The 12,834-nt window shown below is 43.7% G+C and overlaps 1 protein-coding gene across 1 annotated transcript in view; it reads left to right on the top strand.

Annotated features, from left to right (window-relative positions):
- Positions 1–12,834, top strand: part of LOC133460955 (zinc finger protein 665-like) — a 210,970-nt gene that overhangs the window by 54,362 nt on the left and 143,774 nt on the right. The window lies entirely within an intron of this gene.

The following is a 12,834-nucleotide window of genomic DNA, read 5'->3' as shown; positions in this document are numbered from 1 at the left end:
CCCTGGTGGAATGAAAACAAGGGACTCTGCCCCCACTAGCCCTCCCCTCTCCAAGGAACATCCGTGGACCTGGATCAGAACTGTACCGGGTCTGTGGACCTGTTTCAGAACTGTACCGGGTCTGTGGACCTGGATCAGAACTGTACCGGGTCTGTGGACCTGGATCAGAACTGTACCGGGTCTGTGGACCTGGATCAGAACTGTACCGGGCCGTCTGATAACATCAAGGACATTGGCTGAGAGCAGCTCTGGGGCGAAGTTTCACAGACTTACCGCTCACACACACTTGCTGATAACCACACCTCCCTCAACTCAACGCCATTCCTCGGCCCCCCCTCTTATCACCCCCCCCACACAGTCAACAGGTTTGAGAGCCGCGCTGAGACTCGTGACTCATGTCTCATGTTATTTGTTTTGTCTGTTATCTTGATGGGTTATACTGGTCCAAATTTCACGGTGCTGGGTACCCTGGCATAGACTTTCCCGGGGAGGCTGAGAAGTGTGATCCCCCTATAGTTGGAACACACTCTCCGGCCCCCCTTTTTAAAGAGAGGGACCACCACCCCGGTTTGCCACTCCAGCGGTACTGTTCCCTTCCTCCATGAGATGTCGCAGAGGTGTGTCAACCAAGACAGCCCTACGACATCCAGAGACTTGAGGTACTCAGGGCGAATCTCATCCACCCTCGGTGCCACTGAGGAGCTTATGAACCACCTCAGTGACCTCGCCTTGGGTGATGGATGAGCTCGCCCCAGAGTCCCCACCCTCTTCTTCCTCAGTGGAAGGCATGTCAGTCGGGTTGAGGAGATCCTCGAAGTATTCCTTCCACCGTCCGACAATGTCCCCAGTCGAGGTCAACAGCTCCCCACCCACACCATAAACGGTGCCGGCAGAGTTCTGCTTCCCCCATCTGAGGCGCCAAAACGGTCCGCTAGAATTTCCTCGAAGCCGACCGAAAGTCTTCCTTCATGGCCTCCCCGAACTCCTCCCAGACCCGGGTTTTTGCCTCCAGGACCGCCCAAGCCGCGGCTCGCTTGGCCTGCCGGTACCTATCTACTGCGTCAAGAGTCCCACAGGCCAACATAGCCCAGTAGGACTCCTTCTTCAGTCTGACGGCATCCTGTACTTCCGGTGTCCACCGCCGGGTTCTAGGATTGCTGCCACGACAGGCACCGGAGACCTTACGACCACAACTTTGAGTCACCGCGGTGACAATGGAGGCAGAGAACATGGTCCACTCGGACTCAATGTCCCCCGCCTCCCCCGGGATCCGAGAGAAGCTCTCCCGGAGGTGGGAGTTGAAGATGTCCCTGACAGAGGGCTCGGCCAGACGTTCCCAACAGACCCTCACAATCCGTTTGGGTCTGCCCGGTCTGTCCAACCTCTCCCTCCGCCAGCGCATCCAACTCACCACCAGGTGGTGATCAGTTGACAGCTCAGCCCCTCTCTTCACTCGAGTGTCCAAGACATACGGCCGAAGGTCAGATGAAACGACAACAAAGTCGATCATTGACCTCCGGCCTAGGGTGTCCTGGTGCCACGTGCACTGGTGGACACCCTTATGCTTGAACATGGTGTTCGTTATGGACAAACTCTGACTAGCACAGAAGTCCAACAACAAAACACCACTCGGGTTCAGATCGGGGAGGCCGTTCCTCCCAATCACGCCTCTCCAGGTATTCCTGTCATCGCCCACGTGAGCCTTGAAGTCCCCCAGTAGAACAATGGAGTCCCCAGTTGGAGCACTATCCAGTACCCCTCCCAGTAGAACCATGGAGTCCCCAGTTGGAGCACTATCTAGTACTCCTCCCAGTAGAACAATGGAGTCCCCCGTTGGAGCACTATCCAGTACCCCTCCCAGTAGAACAATGCAGTCCCCAGTTGGAGCACTATCCAGTACTCCTCCCAGAGACTCCAAGAAGGCCGGGTAGGGGAGAACGGGGTGATTTGAGCCTGTGGGGAAGTTGAGCCACCCCTTGTTTATGAACAACCATAGACAAATTTGGTCACGTGACCACGTGTGTTTGAAGAGTCATCCATTGTACTCACCCTATGATGGAGAGAGGCTGATCGAGTAAGTGGTAACCATATTTAAGTTCAAAAAACTTTTTTGCCGTTCTAAGTGAATTTTTCATGTTCAAGGAGTCGTGATTCTTGCGTCTGAACAATTAAAGCCAAGTTTGAACAAATCTCACATATGTGTTAGTGGATTAGGAAGTTATAATATGAGGCTATACTTTAAGCATGATGTTAGCTCTAAACTGCTGGATGATACAAGTTTGTTAAAATGGCAGGGGTGGGGTAATTTTAGCCAAAAGGCCTGGGGGATGTTGAGCCAGTCAGTGGCTCAACTTCACCCACTTATTATTATTATTAGGGCCCGAGCACCTTCAGTGCGAAGGCCCTATTGTATCTGTAGGAATTATTTGTATTTTTTTTATTATTATTTTTCTGACAAAAGGAGGGCCTTTTTGCCCCCCTAAACGTGCCCAAAAAGTCACCAAATTTTAGACCAGAAACCATCATGCCACGCCACTATAAACGGAAGACAGACAGGGCTTCAACTCCTCTTTTGACAGATTTGGACAGAGCAGTGGCAGAGGTACAGAATTGGAAGTCCATTCGTCAGGTGGCAAGGGACATGAAGATCGAGAGGATGACTTTAAAGCAGGGGTAGCCAACCTTCTTAAAACTGAGAGCTACTTCAAGGGCACTGAGTAATGCAAAGGGCTACCACTTTGATAAAACACTGCTGAAATAAGTTGTGATTGGTTCATGAGTTTTAGGATGCACCACCATCTGTCATGCCGCACTCCTGAAGCAACCTCTCTCGGAAGAGCCACTGCCTTTAATAGGCACAATGTGGGGGAGTTCTTCGATAACCTCACTTTTTACCTGCAATAGACAAGGCCTACCACATAAACTGACTAAATCTGCAACCTCAAACTGCTTCAAGCTTCTTTGATTAACAGCACTAATTTTGAATGTTATTTCAGGTACAGTTTCCCTCCACACATGATCTATAACATGGATGAAACTGGTGTTAAAACAGTGCAGACACCGAAGCAGATTGTAACAGAAATGGGGAAGAAGCCAGTGGGTTCTGTAACATCTGCTGAAAGAGGGGAGCTTGTCACTGTGGCCTGTGCAGTAAATGCCACTGGAAATGCAGCCCCACCCATGTTCATCTTTCCCCGTGTCCGTTTCAAGGACCACTTCATTAGGGGATCACCAGCAGGATCCATAGGTCAGGCAACAAAATCTGGATGGATGAATGAAGAAGCCTTTGTCATCTTTCTGGAGCACTTCATACATCACACAAACTGCTCTATTGATCACCCAGTTCTGCTGATTCTTGATAGTCATGAATCTCACATTTCACTGAAGGCTGTGAAAACTGCAAAGGAAAATGGTGTTGTCATGCTCACTCTGCCACCTCACCCCTCCCATCGCTTGCAACCCTTAGACAAAACAGTCTATGGACCACTGAAGACCTACTACAATAGAGCCATGGATGGTTGGATGCGTACAAACCCTGGTAAAACCGCAACAATGTATGACATTCCAGGACTTGTGAAGGAAGCATCCATTTCAGCAATGACACCAAGGAACATCATCTCAGGATTTAAAACAACAGGCATATTCCCTTTTAGCAGGGATACCTTTCCAGATGAAGATTATGCCCCATCCATGGTCACAGACAGGCCAAATCCCGAGGAGCCAGCAAACAGAGCTGACCTGCCTGTAAAATCAACTCATGCCATGAGTCCTGATTGCTCAGCAGTTCCAGACCTAGAGATGCCACCTGCTACTTTATCTGAACCATTGAACAGAATCATCAGTCCTGAACACTCATCCACAAGTGATGCTACTGGTTCTCCTGCCCATTTGGGGTATGTGTCCCCAGAAGACATACTTCCCTTCCCTAAAGGCACACCAACTAAACCTAGAATAAAAAGGAAGAAAGTGAAAACTAAAATCTTGACCGACACTCCAGAAACCCTGGAGCTGGAGAAGGCACACAATGACAGAGCAAATAAAAAGACTGAAAAGCAGAAGAAAAAGACTCTGAAAGGGTCGAAACAAATCAGAACCAAGAAAAAAACTGTTTTCTACAGTCGCTCAGATGATGATAGTGACAAGAATCTGTCTGCTGGTGACTTCGTCATTGTGAACTTTGCAGGTAAAAAAAATAATCCTATAATTACATTGGAATGGTGGAGAACGTTGAGGGCACTGACATCAGTGCAAAGTTTCTGAGGCGAAGTTGTGATGGTTCTGTGAATGAAAAGCCCAACTTCACATTCAAAGAGAATGATGAAGGACTCATCCCTAGAGGTGTTGTGCTCATGAAACTCCAAAAACCGCAAAAATTTGGGGGAACAGCCAGAAGGGAGAAGACGTTCGTATTCCCATGCAGCATTGACAAGTGGAATGTTGAGTCGTAGCCTTGAAGTTCATTTTTTTCTTCATTGTTAACAATAAAACATTTAAGGAGTCATTTGGTGTTGAATTTGTCTTGCTTTGATATGGCATTAAATGAGGTGAAAATGTTAAGTTTTACTTCAACATAATCAGTGGCACAATTTACCCCCCTGTGGCTCAACTTATCCTCTCCCTAGGCTCAACTTACCCCTCACCGGGGGCAAGTTGAGCCAAGAGACCACTTTTTTTTGAAAAGTCATATTTTGAAAACAGTTAATTTTAGATCAAGGGTGATTATTCCCATGGATGCACCACATCCTGAAATATATGTACATATTTTAGTTGGAGACATTACTGGCATGCCCTCACTTTAAAGATGCCTTAAGTAAAAACTGGCTCAATTCACCCCGCTCTCCCCTATATGGAGAAAATAATGATTATTAACGGTTTGGGTTCATATGAAATCCCTATCAAAGAGTGGAGCTCCGATGAGGATTTACTGCCGCAGTTCTGCACAACCGTCGTCTTCGGCTACCTTGTTTAGGAGTGTTTGGCAGCTGCTTTGGTAAATGTTTGACTCGCCATGTGTTTCAATAAATTAGTATAATAGTACAACATACAGTACATGTTTTGTATTACTTTTATTTCTCTTTTCTTTTTTTTTGACTGCTATATCATGCTGAAGAGGCTCCGAGGCGTGAGCAATATTTTTGTTTTCCTCGTGAGATTATTTTTTTCCTCTGCAGCTACAAATAGAGTTAATATCTTTTCCTCAACAAACTAGTTTTATCTGCAGATTGGGGTTAATCGCAGCGCAGAATAACCCACAACACAGTAACGGGTTACCATGGTTACAGAATAACCACAACACAGCAACGGGTTACCATGGTTACAGAATAACCACAAAACAGTAACGGGTTACCATGGTTACAGAATAACCACAACACAGCAACGGGTTACCATGGTTACAGAATAACCACAACACAGCAACGGTTACCATGGTTACAGAATAACCACAACACAGCAACGGGTTACCATGGTTACAGAATAACCACAACACAGCAACGGTTACCATGGTTACAGAATAACCACAACACAGCAACGGTTACCATGGTTACAGAATAACCCACAACACAGCAACGGGTTACCATGGTTACCATGGTTACAGAATAACCCACAACACAGTAACGGGTTACCATGGTTACAGAATAACCACAACACAGTAACGGGTTACCATGGTTACAGAATAACCCACAACACAGTAACGGGTTACCATGGTTACCATGGTTACCATGGTTACAGAATAACCCACAACACAGTAACAGGTTACCATGGTTACAGAATAACCACAACACAGCAACGGGTTACCATGGTTACAGAATAACCCACAACACAGTAACAGGTTACCATGGTTACCATGGTTACAGAATAACCACAACATAGTAATGGGTTACCATGGTTACAGAATAACCACAACACAGCAACGGGTTACCATGGTTACAGAATAACCCACAACACAGCAACGGGTTACCATGGTTACAGAATAACCCACAACACAGCAACGGGTTACCATGGTTACAGAATAACCCACAAAACAGTAACGGTTTACCACGGTTACCATCGTTACAGAATAACCACAACACAGCAACGGTTACCATGGTTACAGAATAACCACAACACTGCAACGGTTACCATGGTTACAGAATAACCACAACACAGTAACGGTTACCATGGTTACAGAATAACCCACAACACAGTAACAGGTTACCATGGTTACAGAATAACCCACAACACAGTAACGGGTTACCATGGTTACCATGGTTACAGAATAACCCACAACACAGCAACGGTTACCATGGTTACCATGGTTACAGAATAACCCACAACACAGCAACGGTTACCATGGTTACCATGGTTACAGAATAACCACAACACAGCAACGGGTTACCATGGTTACAGAATAACCACAACACAGTAACGGGTTACCATGGTTACAGAACACCCCACAACACAGTAACAGATTACCATGGTTACAGAATAACCCACAACAAAGCAACGGTTACCATGGTTACAGAATAACCACAACACAGCAACGGTTACCATGGTTACAGAATAACCCACAACACAGCAACGGTTACCATGGTTACAGAATAACCCACAACACAGCAATGGTTACCATGGTTACAGAATAACCCTCAACACAGCAACGGGTTACCATGGTTACAGAATAACCCACAACACAGTAACGGTTACCATGGTTACAGAATAACCACAACACAGCAACGGTTACCATGGTTACAGAATAACCCACAACACAGTAACGGGTTACCATGGTTACCATGGTTACAGAATAACCACAACACAGCAACGGGTTACCATGGTTACAGAATAACCACAACACAGCAACGGGTTACCATGGTTACAGAATAACCCACGAAACAGTAACGGTTTACCATGGTTACCATGGTTACAGAATAACCACAACACAGCAACGGTTACCATGGTTACAGAATAACCACAACACAGTAACGGTTACCATGGTTACAGAATAACCACAATGCAGTAACGGGTTACCATGGTTACCATGGTTACAGAATAACCCACAACACAGCAACGGGTTACCATGGTTACAGAATAACCCACGAAACAGTAACGGTTTACCATGGTTACCACGGTTACAGAATAACCACAACACAGCAACGGTTACCATGGTTACAGAATAACCACAACACAGTAACGGTTACCATGGTTACAGAATAACCCACAACACAGCAACGGGTTACCATGGTTACAGAACACCCCACAACACAGTAACAGGTTACCATGGTTACAGAATAACCCACAACACAGCAACGGGTTACCATGGTTACAGAATAACCCACAACACAGTAACGGGTTACCATGGTTACAGAATAACCCACAACACAGTAACGGTTACCATGGTTACAGAATAACCACAACACAGCAACGGTTACCATGGTTACAGAATAACCACAACACAGCAACGGTTACCATGGTTACAGAATAACCCACAACACAGCAACGGGTTACCATGGTTACAGAATAACCCACAACACAGTAACGGTTACCATGGTTACAGAATAACCACAACACAGTTACAGGTTACCATGGTTACAGAATAACCCACAACACAGCAACGGGTTACCATGGTTACCATGGTTACAGAATAACCAAAACACAGCAACGGTTACCATGGTTACAGAATAACCCACAACACAGTAACGGGTTACCATGGTTACCATGGTTACAGAATAACCAAAACACAGCAACGGTTACCATGGTTACAGAATAACCCACAACACAGCAACGGGTTACCATGGTTACAGAATAACCACAACACAGCAACGGTTACCATGGTTACAAAATAACCACAACACAGTAACGGGTTACCATGGTTACAGAATAACCCACAACACAGCAACGGTTACCATGGTGTTTTAACTTTAGATTATGTGTTTTAACTGTAGATTAACTGTGTTTTGCTATTTAGTCATGCTGTCTTTGTATGTTTGTATAGATATACGTATTATATTTATATCATAGTTATATTATATTTATGATAGAGCTTACATTTGGTATTAAACAGGTTATTTTTGTAAAAATTATATATATTTATTTATTTATACAAATTAGTGTAGAGTATAAAGCGTAAATACAGGCATATAATTTATGTTTAGTTGTGGAAAGGGGGTGGGATTAAATAAGTTTATACTTCCTCCCACTCCTTTTCCAACATGTAACTCTTATCTTTTTTCTTGTTTTTTTTATATATATACATGTTCGAAATAAATAAAAACGAACGAACGAAGATTATGTGTTTTAACTTTAGATTATGCGTTTTAACTTTAGATTATGTGTTTTAACTTTAGATTGTGTGTTTTAACTTTAGATTCTGTGTTTTAACTTTAGATTATGCGTTTTAACTTTAGATTATGTGTTTTAACTTTAGATTGTGTGTTTTAACTTCAGATTGTGTGTTTCAACATCACAATAAAACACTAACGGCTGAATTAAAAAATTAAAAAAAGTGCAATACCATTCTCTGCAACGTGCATAAATAAGATCCGTAAATACCCATCTGTTTTTCTTTTTGTATACTAGTATTTTCTTATTTATTACTATTTTTATTCTCCTTCTTCTTATTATTATTATTGTATATACTGTTTATAGTGTTTTTTATTTTTTATTATTATTATTATTGTGTGATATTGATGCCTCTTGTGTTTTGCACTATCCCCTTTGCTGCTGTAATCTGGAAATTTCCCCTCTGGGGGACTATTAAAGGATTTCTTATTCTTATGTTTCTGCGTTAAATCGACGGCGTAGGTTGTGCGTCGCCGCGTACGCTACGGCGTAGGCTCTGCGTTGGTGTGACGCGGAACCATACATCAGCCTTAACTGATGGTCCGTGTTTCCTCCACATTCACACATTCAGACGGAAACACGTTTAAAACACGTTTCTGACCTGCAGAACCTGCAGAACCTGGACCTGAAACTGACCTGCAGACCAGAGGAAGATCCCGCTCTGGTCCTGATGCTGGACTCCTGGACCTGGACCTGGTCCTGGTGCTGGTCCTGGTCCTGGTCCTGGTCTTTCTCCTTCTCCGTTTGCATTCCTCCAAAATGTTCCAATCTTCAATGTAACGGGAGTTTCTCTGGTCTGAACCAGAGCAGTGGATAAAACAGAGGCGACGCTTCCATAGGACTCCGTTGGAAACATGGATCTATAATAATAACTGGATCGGACGTCAAAAATGGCTGGAATGGTTGGAAATCATGGCGGCAGCACTTCCGGGTTATGGAGCCTTTATTTAAAAAACTTTATTAGCAAATGTTGCTCTACAAACCATAGACATATAAACTAGGACGCCCCGTGGAGCTGCTGCGATACATAGATATAAATATAGAAAGATATAGATATAAAGACCACCATGTATCGTTAAAAGCTGCTGTTTGACCCGCTCAGGTTTGATATTCCGGGGCTCGAACCCCCGACACACCGAGGATCATGGCGTCCACCGCGGCAGGGAAGCAGCGGATCCCCGAGGTGGCGAAGGTACGAAACCCGGAGCTTAGGGAAGCTAAGCTAAGCTAAGCTAAGCTAAGCTAAGCAGGGTTTGGACAGGGCACGGGTTTTAGTCATGAAGTCTTAGCGTTTTAAACTGTTTCTGTGTCAAACTGGGGCTGGTGTCGGGCTCACATTCATAGGAATTAGTGGAATCAGTTCTTATTGATGGATTAATTCAGTTTAATTAGTTTAATCCACTCTAGGGTTTCCACCTTTCACAAATAGAAATAAGGGACGCCCTGATTTCAGCAGCGCAGGAGCAAAAAAAAAGCCCCAAAACTTCTAAACTGCAGAAAAATGTGTTTATTTTATATGAAAAAACTAAATGCTTTGATTTAAAGTTCAAAGTGCTTTAATAGCGTTGAACTTTCATGACTGTAGAGACAGAAAAACCATATAGTAACTGAAATATCCTCCTATGTATGTATGTGTGTGTGTGTGTGTGTGTGTGTGTGTGTGTGTGTGTGTGTGTGTGTGTGTGTGTGTGTGTGTGTGTGTGTGTGTGTGTGTGTGTGTGTGTGTGTGTGTGTGTGTGTGTGTGTATGTATGTATGTATGTCCACATCAGCCCAGATGTAGAATATACAGGTGAAGAATATGGTGTAAAAGTTAATTTATTTGAATAATTCAACTAGAATATGGTGTAAAAGTTAATTTATTTCAATAATTCAACTAGAATATGGTGTAAAAGTTAATTTATTTCAATAATTCAACTAGAATATGGTGTAAAAGTTAATTTATTTCAATAATTCAACTAGAATATGGTGTAAAAGTTAATTTATGTCAAACCTTTATTTGTTATAATTTTGATGATGGAATTGTTTGATTTCAATTATTCTCTAATTTATTTTTTATTTGGGGTTTTCATAAACTGTGAGTCATAATCACCAAAATTATAACAAATAAAGGCTTGAAATATCTCACTTTGAATGTAGTGGGAAATAATATATTTGTTTCACCTTTAGTTAAATTTACTACGAATGACGTTTTTCAATATATTCAAATGTTCCAACCTTCATCTGTATATTATGACATCAATAAATAAGAGCATAATAAATGTCCGTATTGGTTCAATACGGAACGCAACTTTTAATTCCCAACCCCGACCTGGAGGTGAAGCCCGAGTCCTCCCCGCTGTCTGGCACACACATATAATAATAATAATAATAATAATAATAATAATAATAATAATAATAATATAAAGATCTGGCACAGACGCAGCAGGTCCTGTTGTCCCGCCACAAAGATTTTGCTGGCCTTAATGTTTCCTGTGTTTTATTTAGTTGATTATTGTTAAATTTAGTGTTGATGTGTGTGTGACAGACGGGGCGTTAATGAAAATACGGGACAAATCGCGTCCCGTATTAGTTCAATACGGGACGCAACATTTTTTCTCTCAAATAAAGGACAGTTCCGTATTTTCCGGGGCGGGTGGCGACCCTAATCCAGACTTCTGGCAGAGTTTAGTTTAGTTTGGTTAGTTTTTGTTTCAGCAGAACTTTGATCACATCCGGGTTCTTCTGCCTGAAATCTGGAGAAAACATGTTTCAAAGTTGGTGGGGGGGGCACTAATGTGCAGTCAACAGCATAGAAAACATATCAGTCGTCGGTAAACTTGGAGTCAAGACCCCCTAAACCCAGACCAGGACCAGAGAGTTTACTTACTTACTTAAATCTTATTTGAGAGGGACCATGTGCAATTAAAAACATAAATGTAAACATGTGATGCATTGCACCAGAGTTAGCCTTAAGATCATTTGCGTCTGCAGTTCCTTGGAACAAATAAATACAGCACAGATAAAAAACCTAAACTTTATTCAAGGATATTATCAAACATCACCCATCAAACATTATTCAAGGACATATAACACATACTGAGGTTGGAGGTTTCCGTTGTCTTACAGCAGCAGCATGAACATTGTTGTGATTAGCTGTCCCGTTTGGTCGGAGGTGGAACTCTTAAAAGGAGCGGCGCTAAGTGTTTCAAATCCTCCAACCAAGGAATGTCTCCCATCATAACTCCAGCTTTGGTTTTGCTACATTACTTGGCACTACTGCTTTTTTTTAACTCAGGGTGACGGCATGAAACACAAGATCCTGATTGTCCTTTCAATTCTTTGGATTCTGAAAAGACACAGGGAGCATAAAAGTGGGTGGAGAAAGATTTCAGGGTGTTTGTGGTGTTTCAGGTGAAGAACAAAGCTCCTGCAGAGATATTTCAGGGTGTTTGTGGTGTTTCAGGTGAAGAACAAAGCTCCTGCAGAGATATTTCAGGGTGTTTGTGGTGTTTCAGGTGAAGAACAAAGCTTCTGCAGAGATATTTCAGGGTGTTTGTGGGGTTTCAGGTGAAGAACAAAGCTCCTGCAGAGATATTTCAGGGTGTTTGTGGTGTTTCAGGTGAAGAACGAAGCTCCTGCCGAGGTGCAGATCACCGCCGAGCAGCTGCTGAGAGAAGCCAAGGAGAGGGAGCTGGAACTTCTGCCGCGCAAGCAGGAGATTACCGACAAGGAGGAGCTCAACGACTCCAAGCTGAGGAAGAGGAAGGTAAACCTGCTTCCAGGCTCCGTTATCTTGAAACAAACACCACAGTTTAGTGTCTTGACTTCACGCTGAGCTGCTTTCTTGAAGGCCTTTGAGGACCAACATCAGGAAGAATCCAACCGTCATCAGTTAGGGCTCAGTTCTACGTGCAGTTCAGAACGCGTACGCGTCGTTGTCGTCACGCGTATCCTGCGTTCATTTGGCGCGTGGACGTGCACGTTCTCAAAAAGACAGTGAACGCGTCCGCGACCTGCAGTTCTGGCTGTGGCCGCGAGTGGCGCTGTTCCCGGTCTGATACCAGCTGGACACAAGTGACGACGGAGGTCGCTGGCGCCGTTTCCTTTGCCCAGATTCTGCTGCTCTCTGCTGGAGAAAGGTCCCCATGCAGGTTAACTTGCCCAAACTTTCTATCTGAAAACATATTCTCATCTTGATGTTTCCTGCTAATTCATACACAATCTTCACTTTCATCCTTAACTCAGTTTTACACCAGAATATGTTTTTATTTTTTTTTATTGAAACATAGATACAAACAAACAAGGCACATATCAGCCAGCAGCACCTGAATGCAACACGGCTGCGGTCGCACGTGTTGCTACAGGAGGATGGACGCCGGCGGCAGCGGCACGGGGCCCGGTGGTTGGAAACTACGCAATGATTTATGGAAATATTTTAAATATAACCAAGCAGAAAGAAAGACTGAATGTATCGTGGAGGGAGACAGCAATAAATGTGGCCACAAACTCGGGGGAAAGAACACCACCAACCTCAAGCGGCACC

This window comes from Cololabis saira, chromosome 15 (assembly GCF_033807715.1).
Source record: "Cololabis saira isolate AMF1-May2022 chromosome 15, fColSai1.1, whole genome shotgun sequence".
Taxonomy (NCBI): domain Eukaryota; kingdom Metazoa; phylum Chordata; class Actinopteri; order Beloniformes; family Belonidae; genus Cololabis; species Cololabis saira.
The sequence above is the reverse complement of the archived record's forward strand: the minus strand, read 5'-3'. Positions and strand labels throughout refer to the sequence as shown.